The sequence below is a fragment of the Triticum aestivum genome, chromosome 4A, assembly GCF_018294505.1.
Source record: "Triticum aestivum cultivar Chinese Spring chromosome 4A, IWGSC CS RefSeq v2.1, whole genome shotgun sequence".
Lineage (NCBI taxonomy): Eukaryota > Viridiplantae > Streptophyta > Magnoliopsida > Poales > Poaceae > Triticum > Triticum aestivum.
The window spans coordinates 305,103,023-305,118,357 of NC_057803.1; positions in this window are offsets into that span (position 1 = coordinate 305,103,023).

Below are 15,335 nucleotides of genomic sequence, written 5' to 3' on the forward strand. Positions count from 1 at the left end.
AGGGGGCAAGCAAAAAACTTAGACAAAGTCACGAAGAAAGAATAAAGCATTGAAATAGGATACTCACGCGGAGACCAATGGTGGCTTCTTCACTTCCTTACAGAAGCGGATGGCCTTTGCGGCCGCCTCGTCCCGCCGGGTCGCCGCAGCCAAACCCTTGGGTTTCTTCGGCCGACTGCCGAACAAGGTCGGCACGGCCCTGCGCTTCTTCTCGCCGCCTGGAGCACCCGGCGCGGCAGAAGAGCCCGCGCCATGCTGGTTGGCTCCTAGCCGATGGTGGGGGGCGACTTTCCCCTCGGCGTCGTTGTCAGGTCAGTCGGTGAAAGTGGCCGAAGGCCTGAAGTCGCCTGATGTTCCTCCTCCTCCCTCGGTGTCGTCCTCCAGAGCCGCCGCCCCCAGATCGGGGTCGTCAACGTCGCTCTCCGCCCCGTCGGCGAGGAACTCGCGGGCTGGCCCTGAGGTGCCAGCTGGTGAATGGAGGAGGGGATTCTAACCAAAGCCGACTGGTCAAAACAAAACTCGGCAAGAAGGAAGACAATCCAAAGAAAGAAAGGAAAGGCGACTCACCACGGGCGGGGGGTTGGCGCGGGAGTACGGCTCCTTGCCGAACCGCCAATCCTCCAGGAGCTTGCTGTCCGAGAGGTAGTTCACCATGAAGGCCACCTCTTCGTGAGGCATGTCCTTGGTGCACATCCGACTCGAGTCTCAGTGCCCACTCATCTGGCATATCATGTGGGGGCGGCCTTGGAGTGGGAGAACTCGGCGTGCCACGAAGGCGGCCAGCAGGTCCAGACCAGTCAAACCCTCCGACTGCGTCAGCACTCGGAGTCGCACGATGGCGCCGGCTCCCGCAGGCGTCAGCGACTTGGCCCGGTACGACCAGTTGGGCAGTTGCCCAGCTGGCGGGCCGGCTTCGAAAGCCAGCAAGTTGACCCAGTCCCCCCTCGCTGAGACGCTCCTGACGTAAAAGTAGGATCTATGCCACATCTTCACCGACTTTATCAGCGAGATGGAGGGGAAGGGGTTGTCGGCTCTGGACCTTCACACGGCGATGAAAGCGCCACATTGAGCTGGCACGCCCGCGGCCTGGGTGCCGAGCTTGGAGAAGAAGAATTTCCCCCGGAGCTCGAGGGTGGGGAGGACTCCGATGAAGCCTACGCACAAGGCCACGAATGCGGACAGAAGCACCACTGTGTTGGGGTGAGGTGGTGCAGCTGGAGGCCGTTGAACTCTAGGAATGATCGGAAGAAACTGCTCGTCGGCAGCCCCAACCCGCGTAGGCAGTGCGAGCGGAAGATGACCCGCTCGCCCTCCTGCGGCGCGGGGGAAATCTACACCTTCGGCGCATGGCGCACCCGCACGTGATCCTCGCCGGGGAGCCGACGAGTCCGGCGAAGGAACTCACTGTGGTCGTCGTGGACTTCGGAACCATCCCAAGTGCTAGAGCGCACCGGGGGAGGCATGGCGGCAGAGGAAGAACTCATCGCGAGTTGTCGCCGCGGCGTTCGCCGGAGCTTGGGCGCATGGCGGAGCAAAGAAGAAGAAGAAGGAGGAGAGCGAGGAGCAGTGAGAAGGAAGAGAGCGAGGAGTGGTGGGAAGGAGGGGCGCGCGTGCCCCCTCTCCCCCCTACTTATAGCCCTGTAGGCTGCGAAGCCGAGGGGGTGGTCGTGGGGATTTACTGCGCCCACGGCCCCACGACTCCCACGTTCCATGATAAAGTTACTGCGCGCAGTAACTCCACGGGAATCCCAACTGTCCGCCGGGGCCGCAGCTGTCAAGACCCCGATTCCAAGTCACAACGATCTAGCCGGTAACACCTCATATCACTTTGCGGCCTCACGCACGGTATCCCACGGGTGTCGCCTTACCATGGCCCGAGACCGTTTGCGCCTTTTGGCTCACGTATATGATAGTGTCGCTAGCATCCATATGACAGAGAACCCGGGCCGACATGGCTAGTCGTGAACCCAAAGCGGCACAGACCTATGGAGACAGGCATACATGAATCACATCGAACATGTCGGTCATCAACGAGTGATTCCGGGCTGTAGCACTGTAGAACATGTCGGTCATCAACGAGTGGCCTCTGTTTAGAATATTTCCAACAGGAAACATTTACTCCCAAAATTATTTGAGAATTTAAATTATTTTATAGCATTTAAATGCCCAAATTCAAATACTTATGATTTTATTCAATGACCTTCTGTTGACCTAGAAAATTGTGCACCAATTTTGCCAGAGGTTCTAACCCAAGACAAAGAGGGTGAACTTTTTAGAAGGGCATTTCAGGTTCATTGAAAATAATTTTAGTAAACCCTAGTTTTTCCAGGGGGGGTGTTGGGGGTTTCTGCTTTCCCCATTTCAAATTTAAGAGAAATTTAAACATGATGCACATTCTAATGCATGGACTAGCTAGGGTGTGACAACTCACCCCCACTCAAAAGAATCTCGTCCCGAGATTTAGGATCCTCTGGAAAGAAGGTGGGGTACTCGAGTCGAAGACGATCCTCCCTTTCCCAAGTGGCTTCTTCCTCGGAATGATGTGACCATTGAACCTTGAGAAACTTGATATTATGGCGTTGAGTGGTACGCTCGTCTTGATCAAGGATACGAACGGGATATTCCCGATAAGAGAGGTTATCTTGTAGATCAAGTGTTTCATGGTCCACTTCACGGATAGGATCCACGAAGCAACGCCTGAGTTGTGAAACGTGGAAGACATCGTGAACTCTGGAAATATGCGGAGGTAGTTCCAATTGGTAGGCAACTTCTCCTCGTTTGGCAAGAATGCGAAAGGGTCCGATGTAACGAGGGGCCAATTTACCTTTGATACCGAAACGATGGGTTCCCTTTAACGGAGTAACCCGAAGGTAAGCCTTCTCGTCGACTTCATAAGTCATAGGCTTATGTTTATGGTCATATTGACTCTTTTGACGAGATTGAGCTGTTTTCAATTTCTCAAGAATAACGCGAACCTACTCTTCTGCTTCCTGAATCATATCCGGGCCAAAGAGTTATCTTTCCCATGTTTCTGACCAGTTAAGAGGCGTTCGACATTTTCGTCCATAGAGAACTTCAAAAGGAGCCTTGCCTAAGCTGGCTTGATAACTATTGTTATAAGCAAACTCCATGAATGGAAGGAATTTCTCCCAACTTATTCCGAACGAGATGACAGAAGCTCGGAGCATATCTTCTAGAATTCGATTGACTCACTCTACTTGACCACTTGATTGAGGATGGAAGGCAGTGCTAAAGGAGAGACGAGTTCCCATAGCATTTTGGAAACTTTCCCAAAATCGAGAGGTGAAGAGACTCCCACGGTCTGAGTTAATTTCCAATGGAACACCATGAAGAGACACTATTCGGGAGATGTATAACTCAGCTAGCTGGCTGGCGGTGATACGCTCACGAACAGGTAGAATGTGGGCTACTTTGGAAAGTCGGTCGATCACAACGAAGATGGCATTATTCCCTCTCTTGGTCTTGGGAAACCCAGTGATGAAATCCGTACTGATTTTATCCCATTTCCATTCAGGAATAGCCAAAGGTTGAAGGGTGCCAGCAGGCCGTTGATGCTCTGCTTTAACACGACGACAAACGTCGCAATTAGCAATGTATTGAGCGATTTCTCTCTTCATCCTAGTCCACCAAAACCTCTGACGTAGGTCTTGATACATTTTGGTACTACCGGGATGAATGGTGAGAGGGGATTCATGAGCTTCCTTAAGGATCAATTGGCGTAGATGTTGTTTCTTGGTAACCACCAAGCGGTTCTCAAAGAAGACAGCACCCCGCTTATCCATGGAAAAACATTTAGCAACTCCGCTAGCAATGTTTTCCTTAATCCGGGATATGCCCTTATCATACCGCTGGGCGGTTATGATCTGATCCATAAGGTTAGGTTTCGCCACCAGGGTGGATAGGAATCCTCGAGGAACAATGTGAAGATTAAGCTTACAGAATTCCTCATGGAGAAGTGGTTGACTTTGTTGTAACATCAGGTTGTTACAATAGGATTTACGACTTAGTGCATCAGCCATGACATTGGCTTTGCCCGGGGTGTAAGTTATTCCTAAGTCGTAATCCGAGATCAACTCAACCCAACGTCTTTGCCTGAGATTCAAATCTGGTTGGGTCAAGATATATTTCAAACTTTGGTGATCGGTGAAGATCTCTCGCAACGATTACCGAGAAGGTAATGTCGCCAAGTTTTAAGTGCATGGACTACAGCTGCAAGCTCTAGATCATGTGTGGGATAATTTTCCTCATGTGGGTGTAATTGCCGTGAAGCATAGGCAATTACCTGACGATCTTGCATGAGTATGCAACCTAGTCCTTGTCGCGAGGCGTCGCAATAGATAATAAAGTCCTTGGAGAAATCTGGTGGTACCAGTACAGGGGCAGATGTCAGGCGTCTTTTCAGTTCTTGAAAACTGAACTCGCACTGTGGAGTCCACTCGAACTTTTTATCTTTCTTGAGGAGTTCAGTTAGAGGTTTAGCAACCTTGGAGAAATTCTCGACGAAGCGGCGGAAATAGCTCGCTAAGCCAAGGAAACTCTGAACTTGCTTGACCGTTTCAGGTGGAGTCCAATCAAGGACGGCTTGAACTCGCTCGGGATTGACAGCAATACCCTTACCAGAGATTACATGGCCTAGATAGGTCACTTCTGGCAACCAAAATTCACACTTGGAGAATTTGGCATAAAGGCGATGCTCTCGAAGTTTCATCAATACCAGCCTTAGATGTACGGCATGTTCCTCTTCATTCTTGGAGTAGATGAGTATGTCATCGAGGTATACTACGACGAATTTATCCAAGTACTCCATGAAAACCGAGTTCATTAACCGCGAGAAGGTGGCTGGGGCATTGGTTAAACCGAAGGACATGACGGTGTACTCGTATTAGCCATAACGAGTAACAACGGCCGTTTTTGGAATGTCCCCATTTCTAATTTTCATTTGATGGTAACCCAACCTCAAATCCATCTTGGAGAAGACTGAGGATCCAGCGAGCTGATCATACAGATCGTTGATCCTGGGAAGCGGATATTTGTTCTTGATGGTGACCAAGTTGACAGGTCGGTAATCCACAACCATTCGATCCGTTCCATCCTTCTTCTTAACGAAGAGGACGGGGCAAGCCCAAGGAGAGGAACTAGGACGGATAAAACCCTTTTTCAAGGACTCATCGAGTTGGTTCTTAAGCTCGGCTAGTTCTAAGGGTGCCATCTTGTAGGGTCTTCTTGAAATTGGAACGGTTCCTGGAACAAGGTCTATCACAAACTCAACATCCCTGTCGGGTGGAACACCTGGCAGTTCTTCTGGAAAGACATCCGGAAAGTCTCGGACTACCGGAACGTCCTCAAGGTCTCGAAGGGGGTTGGCATTTAGGGAGTAAAGTTGGCGCTTGGCCACTCGGGTTATGACGTTAACTATCTTGCCCGACGGGTGAGTAAGTTGAACGGTTCTAGTGGCACAATCAATCTTAGCATAATGAGCTGACATCCAGTCCATACCCAAGATGATGTTTATGTCCGAGGACTTGAGAGCTATTAAGGATGCAAGGAAGACAAGCCTATCGACAAGAATTTCGTTCCCATGGCTTACTCTAGAAGTTTGCCATCTAGAGCCAGGGGTTTGAATTTCCATAGTAGAGGGCATGTCACAGAATGTCGTGTTATGCAATCAAGCATAGTTCTCGGATATGAATGAATGAGATGCTCCAGTATCGAAAAGAACAGATGCCGGATGGCAGTTAACAAGGAACGTACCAAGGACGACGTTAGGATCCTCATGAGCCTCCTCGGCTGAAACATAATTTACATGGCCACGTGTAGTGGTGGCCGGCTTGGCGTAGAAAGTCTTCCCCGCTGGCTTACCACGGCCAATGGACTTTCCAGTTTGATTGGGGTTGTTGTTCTGGGGACACTCTCGGCTATAGTGACCCGACTCTCCACACTTGAAGCATGTCACCACATTGGGGCGTGGAGCAGCATTAGCAGCGGGGCCACCATAGGGCTTGGGCGGTGCAAATTGTTGGTTGGGACGAGGCGCCTCAAAGGATGGCCTCGGGATGAACCTGGGTGGAAGTGCCGTGCTTGGAATCCACACCCGGCGCTTCTGAGTTCCAGAGCCGGATGAAGAGCCAAAATCACGGGAGTGCTTGCGTGAAGCGTCATAATCAGTCTGGCCCGTCTCAGCACCGATGGCTTTATTGACCAACTTCTGAAAGGATGTGCACTCATGCAGACGGAGATCGCGGCAAAGCTCAGGGCTAAGTCCCTTGCGGAACCTTTCCTACTTCTTAGCGTCAGTAGATACCTCTTCAGGAGCATAACGTGCCAGATTCCCAAATTCACGACTATAAGCATCCACAGTCAGTCTTCCTTGGGTGAAGTTGCAGAATTCCTCCCTCTTGCGATCCATGAGACCTTCCGGAATGTGATGCTCACGGAAAGCCTCACTGAATTCAACCCAAGTAGTGATTTGGCCGACCGAGCGCATAGCTTTGAAGTTTTCCCACCAAAGGCTAGCAGGGCCTTCGAGGTGATAGGCAGCATAGGTAACCTTGTCGGCTTCGGCTACGTTGGCAGAACGTAGCTTGTGGGTGATGCTATGAAGCCAGTCATCCACGTCGAGGGGCTCGACGGACTGGTTAAACTTTGGTGGGTACAGCTTGATAAAGTCATTGATTGACACCAAATCATTTCGCGGGTGGCGTGCAGTGTTCTGCTCAATTCGCTCCAGCAGGCGGTTAGTCTCACGCTTGTTTCTTTCCGCCTCTAGCATTACTTCGGCCAGAGAAGGCGGGTGAGGCAGATTTTCACCCCTAGCTGCACTGGCTTCCCCCTGCTCTAAGGCAGCAGGGTTGCTGCGGGTGTTGACCATCCTAGGAGAAAACAAGACAATGGTTTAGATAAGGATGGCTCAAACTTAGCAAGGAAGTGCAGAATGTAATGGATAACACGGAATGCAGAGATGTTCATCCGTATGTCATGGTAATATAAAACTGCCATATATATACCAACGGTCATACACATCATACATAGTTTAGTACAAGCCCAGGCTACAGTACAACTATGATGAAAGACATTACATCTCATCGGAGGCATTCCAAGCTCCTATACATTATTTGTCTACACCTCCGGATTTGATTACACACAAAGTCATATTCCACAAGTCTCGCAGGACGGTGGAGATACAACTACTACATTACTAATGATACTACTACTAACTCGGACAACTCCGTAGTAGTTCTCATAGAAGTCACCTCCGTAGCCTGGAAGTTCAACATGACCATCCGGGAACAGACAGTCCTGAGGAGCCTGTGGACCATAGGGGCTAGGATGAGGTCTTGGACCAATAAACGGTGGCCTGCAGGGACCACGGGGTGGGGTGACGCCTCCCATATCACGCCAATCCACCATGTCTGGCAGAGCTGATCTCACAGGATACAGGTCCCTTGTATCCATACATCCAGCTTGCACCATAGGTGCAAACCGAGTCAATGTGGCCCAATGGTCAGCATGGGTATTGAAAAGCTCCAACCTCAAGGCCCAATTCTCTCGGTCCTTATCTTCGAGCATCTCGGCAGTGGTATGAGTTAATGAGTCCTCCTAAGTGGAGTCAGCATAGATGGCCTGAAGATACCCTTGCGCTCCCGGAAGTGAAGCTGGCATGTAATGGAAGTCGGTGTTCCGAAGCAGGCCAGTCCGGACTCGCATGATGGTCATCATGGAATAGGCAACATCCTGCACAGCCATCTCAACGGTAACCCCGAGTCCATAGGAACAGTGAAGGGTCTCGGTAGATCCAGGATAAGAAGGAAATATCCTGACGGTGCAGAAATACTGGCTTTGGTTAAAGTCGCGGAACTGCTCTTCGATGGTGTATTCGGGATACCAACAGTAACCCGTCTCGATCATGACCCGGACTAACATAGCAGTATGACCGGGCACGTCGAGGCACCGGGTCAGGCGAACCACTTGGTTATGAACGCGGTTGGCCATCTGAAAGCACAACCACAAGACAAAGACATCAGAATTTCTAGGGAAAATTGGACAGCATAACGGCTGTAAATGCTCAGAAAAAGATTTGAGACATCCACAATAGTTCACAATACCACTCAACAACATAATATCAAGGTTCTGATTCAATTAGCAACATACTAAGAATAGTAGGAACTGAACTGGGACTTGTAACAACAATCCTATAAGCTACAACGGATTAGTAACACGTGAACCTGATAGAGGAAGAGAGCCTAGTCCTTAACCCACGTTGAATGAGAAGAGAATGACTCAGATCAGAGACATAGGGTAAAGGAGTGAAACAGCCTTACGTTCCCTCCCACAATCAATTCCCCTACAAATAACTAAGCATTTCTAGACTCGACATCGACCGGTTGGCTCAACAAACCTACAGGCAGTCCGGCTCTGATGCCAACGCTGTCAGGACCCCGATTCCATGTCACATCGATCTAGCCCGTAACACCTCATATCACTTTGCGGCCTCACACACGGTATCCCACGGGTGTCGCCTTACCATCGCCCGGGACCGTTTGCGCCTTTTGGCTCACGTATATGATAGTGTCGCTAGCATCCATATGACAGAGAACCCGGGCCGACATGGCTAGTCGTGAACCCAAAGTGGCACATACCTATGGAGACAGGCATACATGAATCACATCGAACATGTCGGTCATCAACGAGTGATTCCGGGCTGTAGCACTGGGCTGACAGGACTCCGGGGAACCCCGGGCTGTAGCAGGCTAGGCAGGACTCCGGAAGTCACCGTGTGACATTTCCCCGAAGGGACAGACATAGGGACAAAGTGAAACACATGCCGGCCAGTCAAGTGTCCTGAACAGCAGTGCTGGGCTAGCAGGACTCCGGTGAACCGGGCTGTAGCAGACTACTATGGCTCGAGGATAAACAACTAGATTGTCGGATCCCACTCATACCAAGCATTTCAATCATACACACAATATGCCCGATATGAGTACATACAACATGGCATCACAACAAAACTCTACAACTCAAGTACTTTATCTAAAGGCTCCAGAGAGCCATACATAACATGTTCTTACATATAGGGGTCGCATGACCCGACACTCAAGTCATACAAACATACAAGCACATCCATAAGCAACTAGTCTGAGTACAGACTCTAGCAAGAAAGACGGCTTCTCGAAGCCTGTCTATCTACATAAAGCCCTCCATGGCCAGGATCACCACCTGGGTGGCTAGTCACTCGTCGATGTCAAGGTCTACGTAAAACCCATCGGAGTAGGCGGTGTCGTCTGAAATAGTAATTAAGCAAACATGAGTACAAAGGTACTCAGCAAGTCTTACATTAGAACCTACTATACATGCTTATTTTCAAGAAGGCGGTGGGGTTGATGTAGCAAGCCAGCTTTGACTCTTGGCTAAGCTATCCTACGGAACTCCACCAGTAAATAGTTTTCGCACACGAGTCCACTACTCACCAACACAATACTCCACCGGGGATCCTCCCTCGTCATCCTACGAGAGGGCCATCCTCGGTACTCACACTTATCTTGAGTCTTTTAATAATATCCATTAACTTGTCTATGAACTGTATAGGCAACCAAGTAGTCCTTTACCACGGACGCGGCTATTCGAATAGTTTATACCCTACAGGGGTGTACTTCGTCATACACGCTTTCACCACTTATCGCCGTTTACACGACATGTACTCGGCAACCTTCAAGCGGAAGCCCAGCGAGGGTGTCGGCCACGGCCTACCTAAACACTTAAGTCCCTAGTCCAGGTTTATCGCCTATCCAGGTTCCATCCGCAGGGAGTCCGGCCGAGGTTTCCACATACGGCCCCGAACGATGTGAACAGGGTCCCGAGAGGCCAAACGGGCGCCCGGCATACCCGGCCACGGTGTATCTACTGCAACATAGCCCACCCCTAGGGTCAGCGCTACGCACGGCCGCCAACACATAACCTACAAACACCAGTAACTAATTGCAACTCCTGGACAGAGTACTAGGGTGATTAAGAAGCCGAGAGGGTCAGTTAAGGATCCCAATGCATGGTAGTAGCTGAATCTTAAATCACACATACAGATCTCAGTTCTTAGGGACGGCCTCAATGAAACAACCCACTATGTACTCCTACATGGCCTCTCATCGATACCGTTACCAAAACATGTTCAACGCATCCCTCACATTACCGACATAAGCATTTCACTCTAGCCCATCTCCCATATGAACCAGACCTGACACAACTCTAAGCATAGCAGGCATAGCAAGGTAGGAATCACATACATGGCTCAATCAACTCCTACACATGCTAGTGGGTTTCATCTAGTTACTGTGGCAATGACAGGTCATGCAGAGGATAAGGGTTCAACTACTATAGCACACAACAGTTTCAATCACGTTGTCTTAATGTAGTAAGCAAGAGCAGAAGCGAGAACATGGGTTTGTATCGGAATGATCAATGGTTGCTTGCCTGATGGAGTGGTAGTGGGATACTGCCCTTCAGTTGGATACTCGTGAATATCCTCGGAGGCAGAACCTACCACGAAGAACACATCGGAGCACAATCAACACATGACGATATGCAACAATATGATGCATGCTATGACATGGCAATATGAATGTGTCTTGGCCTAATGCAAGTTATAACAGAAAGAACTCATTTGAATCAAAGATTCAAATATTAGCTCATTAAACATGTCCTTAATAGTGCATTTCCTTATTATGCTTAAACAGCAAGGTAAACTTGTTTTGTCATGCATGAAACCATTACAGATGGATAGATTGAATTTTTCTGATAATTTTTCATATATAAATTATTTCATTTGGAGTTACGGTTGAATTTCTATGAATTTTTGAAGTTTGAACTATTTTCTGGAATTTCCTGTATAAAAATAATTCCAGTAAATGCATTACTGCGTCAGCATTGCATCATGCTGACCTCAGCAGGTCAAAGGCGCCAGCCCAGGTCAAACCTGACTGGTGGGCCCCTTATGTCAGCCTCTCAGTGCTCTAACTACGTTTAGTTAGCCTAATTACTGGGCAGGGCCCACTAGTCAGTGACTATACTAATTAAACTAACTAATTTTAGTTAGAAACTAACCTGGATAATTAGCAGAGGGGGCCCACTTGTCATTGACTCAAAGGAGTCAACCTAGCCCCACCCAGTCCACGTCAGTGGTCAAACCACCGGTCAGCAGGGCTAATCCCGCCGACGTTGAGTCGTCGGCGAGGCCGAGACGGTGGAGGGCTTCGGAAAACGCCCTCAGGCGACCAAATCGACGGCGGAGACCACCCTTGAGAAGCCCAGGCTCTCGCGCATCCAAAGGAGCAAGTGTGAGGAGTTGGGGTGGAGCGAGCTCGCCGGAATCGAGCTCGTGGCGGCGGCCGGAGTTCGGGCGGATAGGGAAAAGGGGGTACGGTGCACGGCAGGGCTAGGAAGTGCGTGCGTTAGGCTCCTGGGGTCGCACTGAATGCGGTGGTGTGCTCGGACGCGTGCTTGCACGGCCGTAGCCACGACGGCGACATGACCGGCGGCGAGGAGCTCTCGGGTGCGGTGGAAACGGCGGCTACAGGGGCCAAACGAGCACGGGAGCTAGGGGGAAAGGAAGAGGAGCTCATAGCGGAGTCGGAGAGGGGGTCAGCGGGCTCGGGGAGGTCCTGGCGGTGGCGAATCGACCGAAGATGGCTCGGGTGCCCGAGGTTGAAGACGAGGGAGAAGGCGGAGATGTAGGGCCTCCGGCGATGCGTGGCTCGGTGGGGAGGACGAGGGAGTCGAGGCGGAGCTAATGGGCTCGTCGGAGGGGCGAGGGAGTGGCTATGATGGCAGCTATGGCGATCGGCGGCGAGGTACGCGCTCGGCCGTCGCGGGAGAGAGAGAGAGGGAGATGAGGGGGAGAGTGAGCGAAGATGAGAGGGAGACGTGGGGGTCGCGTGGCATCCTCTGGGCATCTCCCGGCGTCGGCAGAAGCAGGAGGTGGCCGGCGCGTGGCCGGCGCGCGGCGAGCACGCGTCCCTGCCTCCTGGCGCGAGGTAGGGGGTGACTGGCCGAGCCAGGTAAGGCCCAGGTGGGCTTCTTTCTCCTTTTTTTTGTTTTAGTTTCTGTTTTCTATTAAAGTGCAATTGTTTAGCTTTATTTAAAATACTAGAACATTTCCAAAAATCCTGAAAATAAATGTGGCCTCTGTTTAGAATATTTCCAACAGGAAACATTTACTCCCAGAATTATTTGAGCATTTAAATTATTTTATAGCATTTAAATGCCCAAATTCAAATACTTATGATTTAATTCGATGACCTTCTGTTGACCTAGAAAATTGTGCACCAATTTTGCCAGAGGTTAGGGTGAACTTTTTAGAAGGGCATTTCAGGTTCATTGAAAATAATTTTAGTAAACCCTAGTTTTTCCAGGGGGGGTGTTGGGGGTTTCTGCTTTCCCCATTTCAAATTTAAGAGAAATTTAAACATGATGCACATTCTAATGCATGGACTAGCTAGGGTGTGACAGCAGCGGATCCGCTCGGGAGCCGAGGCGCGGTAGTGGCGGGCCTCGCCTATGGGCCTGTCCCATCACGCGCGTAGGCTGGCAGGACGGCCCACCCACGTGCCATCGCGTGACAGGCCTAGAACGGGCGGCGGCCTGGAGGCTTAGCCAGCACGCCAGTTGGGCCCCGCCGCGACATTCGAAATATTGTGCGAGTCGGAATTGAGTGAGTCCGAATCAAGCGAGTCCGACTCCTCCTAGTCGGCCCGGCAGAAGTCAATCAAAGACCATGTGTTGAGCACCCGGAAAGAGAAACTGATGAGGCTTCTCAGCCGAACGTCCGCGGCGCCTCACCAGCTTCAGGGACTACTGTCGCGGTAATGGGCCAAGGGTAGGCCAACCCGAGCCCCAGAACCTTTCAAGACATCGGGGCAGGCTGCGCCCCTCAAGACTCCAGGACGAAGAGCCGCCTTCAGGACGTCAACGGCAAGACGGCCGACTGACCACCCACGGCCGAGTCCTAGGGACGACTTCAGGGAAAGCCGACTCCTGACTAGCGACTTCTAGAGAAGCCGGCTTTGGGGAGTCGGCCTGCGACTCCAACACCCCTCACGATCTCATCAAGAGGGACGGGGCAGGGAAGTGGCAACAATGAAGCCCGTTCCTGCCCCTTACCAAGGGCAGGCATGGCCACAGCACGCCGTACCCCGGAAGATCTCCATGCGGCGTGGCACTGTTGCCATGCCGGCCCTGACATCAACACCGCGGGACCGAATCTAGCGCCCACCAGTCGGTGAGACCCTAGGAGACGGCAAGAGGACCACCAGTCGGACCCGTCGGGAGTCGGCCCAGGGGAGTCGGCCGAGCCCTCCCCCGGGGCCCACGCGCCATTAATCAAGATGTGATGGGGAGTGGCGACAGTGATCGCCCGCCGGGCGGCGGGGCTGTTGCCACGACCTCATGATCAAGCCCGCGTCATCAGAAGCACGGCTACAGAAATCAGCAGTCGGCAAGACCCGCCCGCGGCGGACGCAGCCTGTCGGCTCCGTACTAGGTCAGTCGGCGGGCCCCAGCGGTCGGCAGAGAAGACGGGGGCCAGAGGCACTGACGGCTGGGCCAGCGTCCAGCCGGATTACCATTGTACCCCTGGGGGGTAGGCCTATATAAACCCCCAGAGCACCCATGCAAGGGGTTGGAAGCCAGTAGCTCTATACCAGATCATATAGAAGGGAGAGAGCTAGCCTTGCCCTCTCCTACCTCCAAGAAACAGCTCAAGGAGCAACCGTGTAAACACTTTGCCATAGTGACCATGCGGAGGCCCCGCAGAGCAGCAGTAGGGGTATTATCTCCCCGGAGAGCCCTGAAGCTGGGTAAGATTCACCGGCGTGCATGCCTTCGCCTCATCCCGTTTCCAGGCACCGGCGACGTTCTACTCGCCCCCACCATGATAAGCCATCCATTGGCATATGTCGCACCAAACCCCAACAATAAACCAGGTGCTATTAATCCTAGTATTTTTTGCTTGTTTGGGTTCATTTTTCCCAAGGAATTATTACTCTGGTTTGTCCATCATATGTACACAGGTCTATCAAATGGTGGCCGCATTAACGAGGTCGCATGGTGGTTCAGTAAGTTTCCGTACATGGTCCGGCGAACGCCGCATCCGGAACTCGGACCGACCTGTGAATTCAACCTTTACCGCATCACGCCGGCGCCCTGCGTCGACATTGACTTTGGCGCCATGCCATATTTCTTTTATTACTCACTTTGCATAAATTATTCATTATGCAATGATTTTTTAAATTATTATTGTTACTATTATCTCTGGTTTGCACTATTTTTGTGCACAGGAAAATCATCCGGGTTGGGCAGTATCGTCAACTCGGCATACTTACATACCACGTCACCTCGGCTGGACGGGGGGCTTCGTCAACACTTCATTACCCCATGCCGGGGACTTCGGCATCACCCTGCTGGCCTGCATTGACCATGCTATGTCACCACTTCGGAGAGCTGAGCTCTTTGCTCCGCCACCTCGGGACCGGCTTGGGGGATGGAACCTTGTCCCGCATCAAGCTCGGACCACGTCATCAATAACAAACACATTAACCAGCTAAGTTGCCTTCATGCTCAAAGTTTTAAATTTTTATCTTGTGTTCGGTTCGACCAAGCATTATACTTTTTTTGGAAAAAGTTGCTTGTAAAAAATTTCCTTGTCAAAACTTTGTTTGTGACACACAAATTCAAATACCCCGTTTACTTGGGGGCTTCCTTTATGAAGCCTTTCCTCTTGCAAATGATTATACTTGTACGGCTTCATTCCTTGTTCGTGTATTATGCCACAATACGCACCATGTTGACTTAAGCGATTTGCAAGCTAGGTTGCCTCACTCCTGTGTTTACCCCTACGTTCCCGATTGTTCGGCTAGGGAGTAAAGGGAGCACCTCTGCGATTGTCACGATCGGGTCATCCGAGCCGGACCTCAGACTTGGTGAAGCCGAAAGATAGCGCTCTTATTGTTTTCAATTATGGTAGGCACACAACGGAACTCATGAGTACAAAAAATCTATTGCACAAGTCTCATAGTAATAATGAGCACCGAAGAAAGGTATCGGTGGGAGTACTATTTTCTTCGAGGATGCTTCTTACACTTCGTCAGTAATACAACATAAGTTCCCTGAGCGCGCTTTGTCTGTTACAGCCTTATGGCCTGATTGCCTGGTAATCGGAAACACCATCGATACTCTCGATAGGTGGAGTACATGACACTTTTCGGCCCTTGGCCGAAGAGGGAGAAGCCAACGGTCGGTTAAGATGCGTTTAAAGTTCGGGTGAACACAGA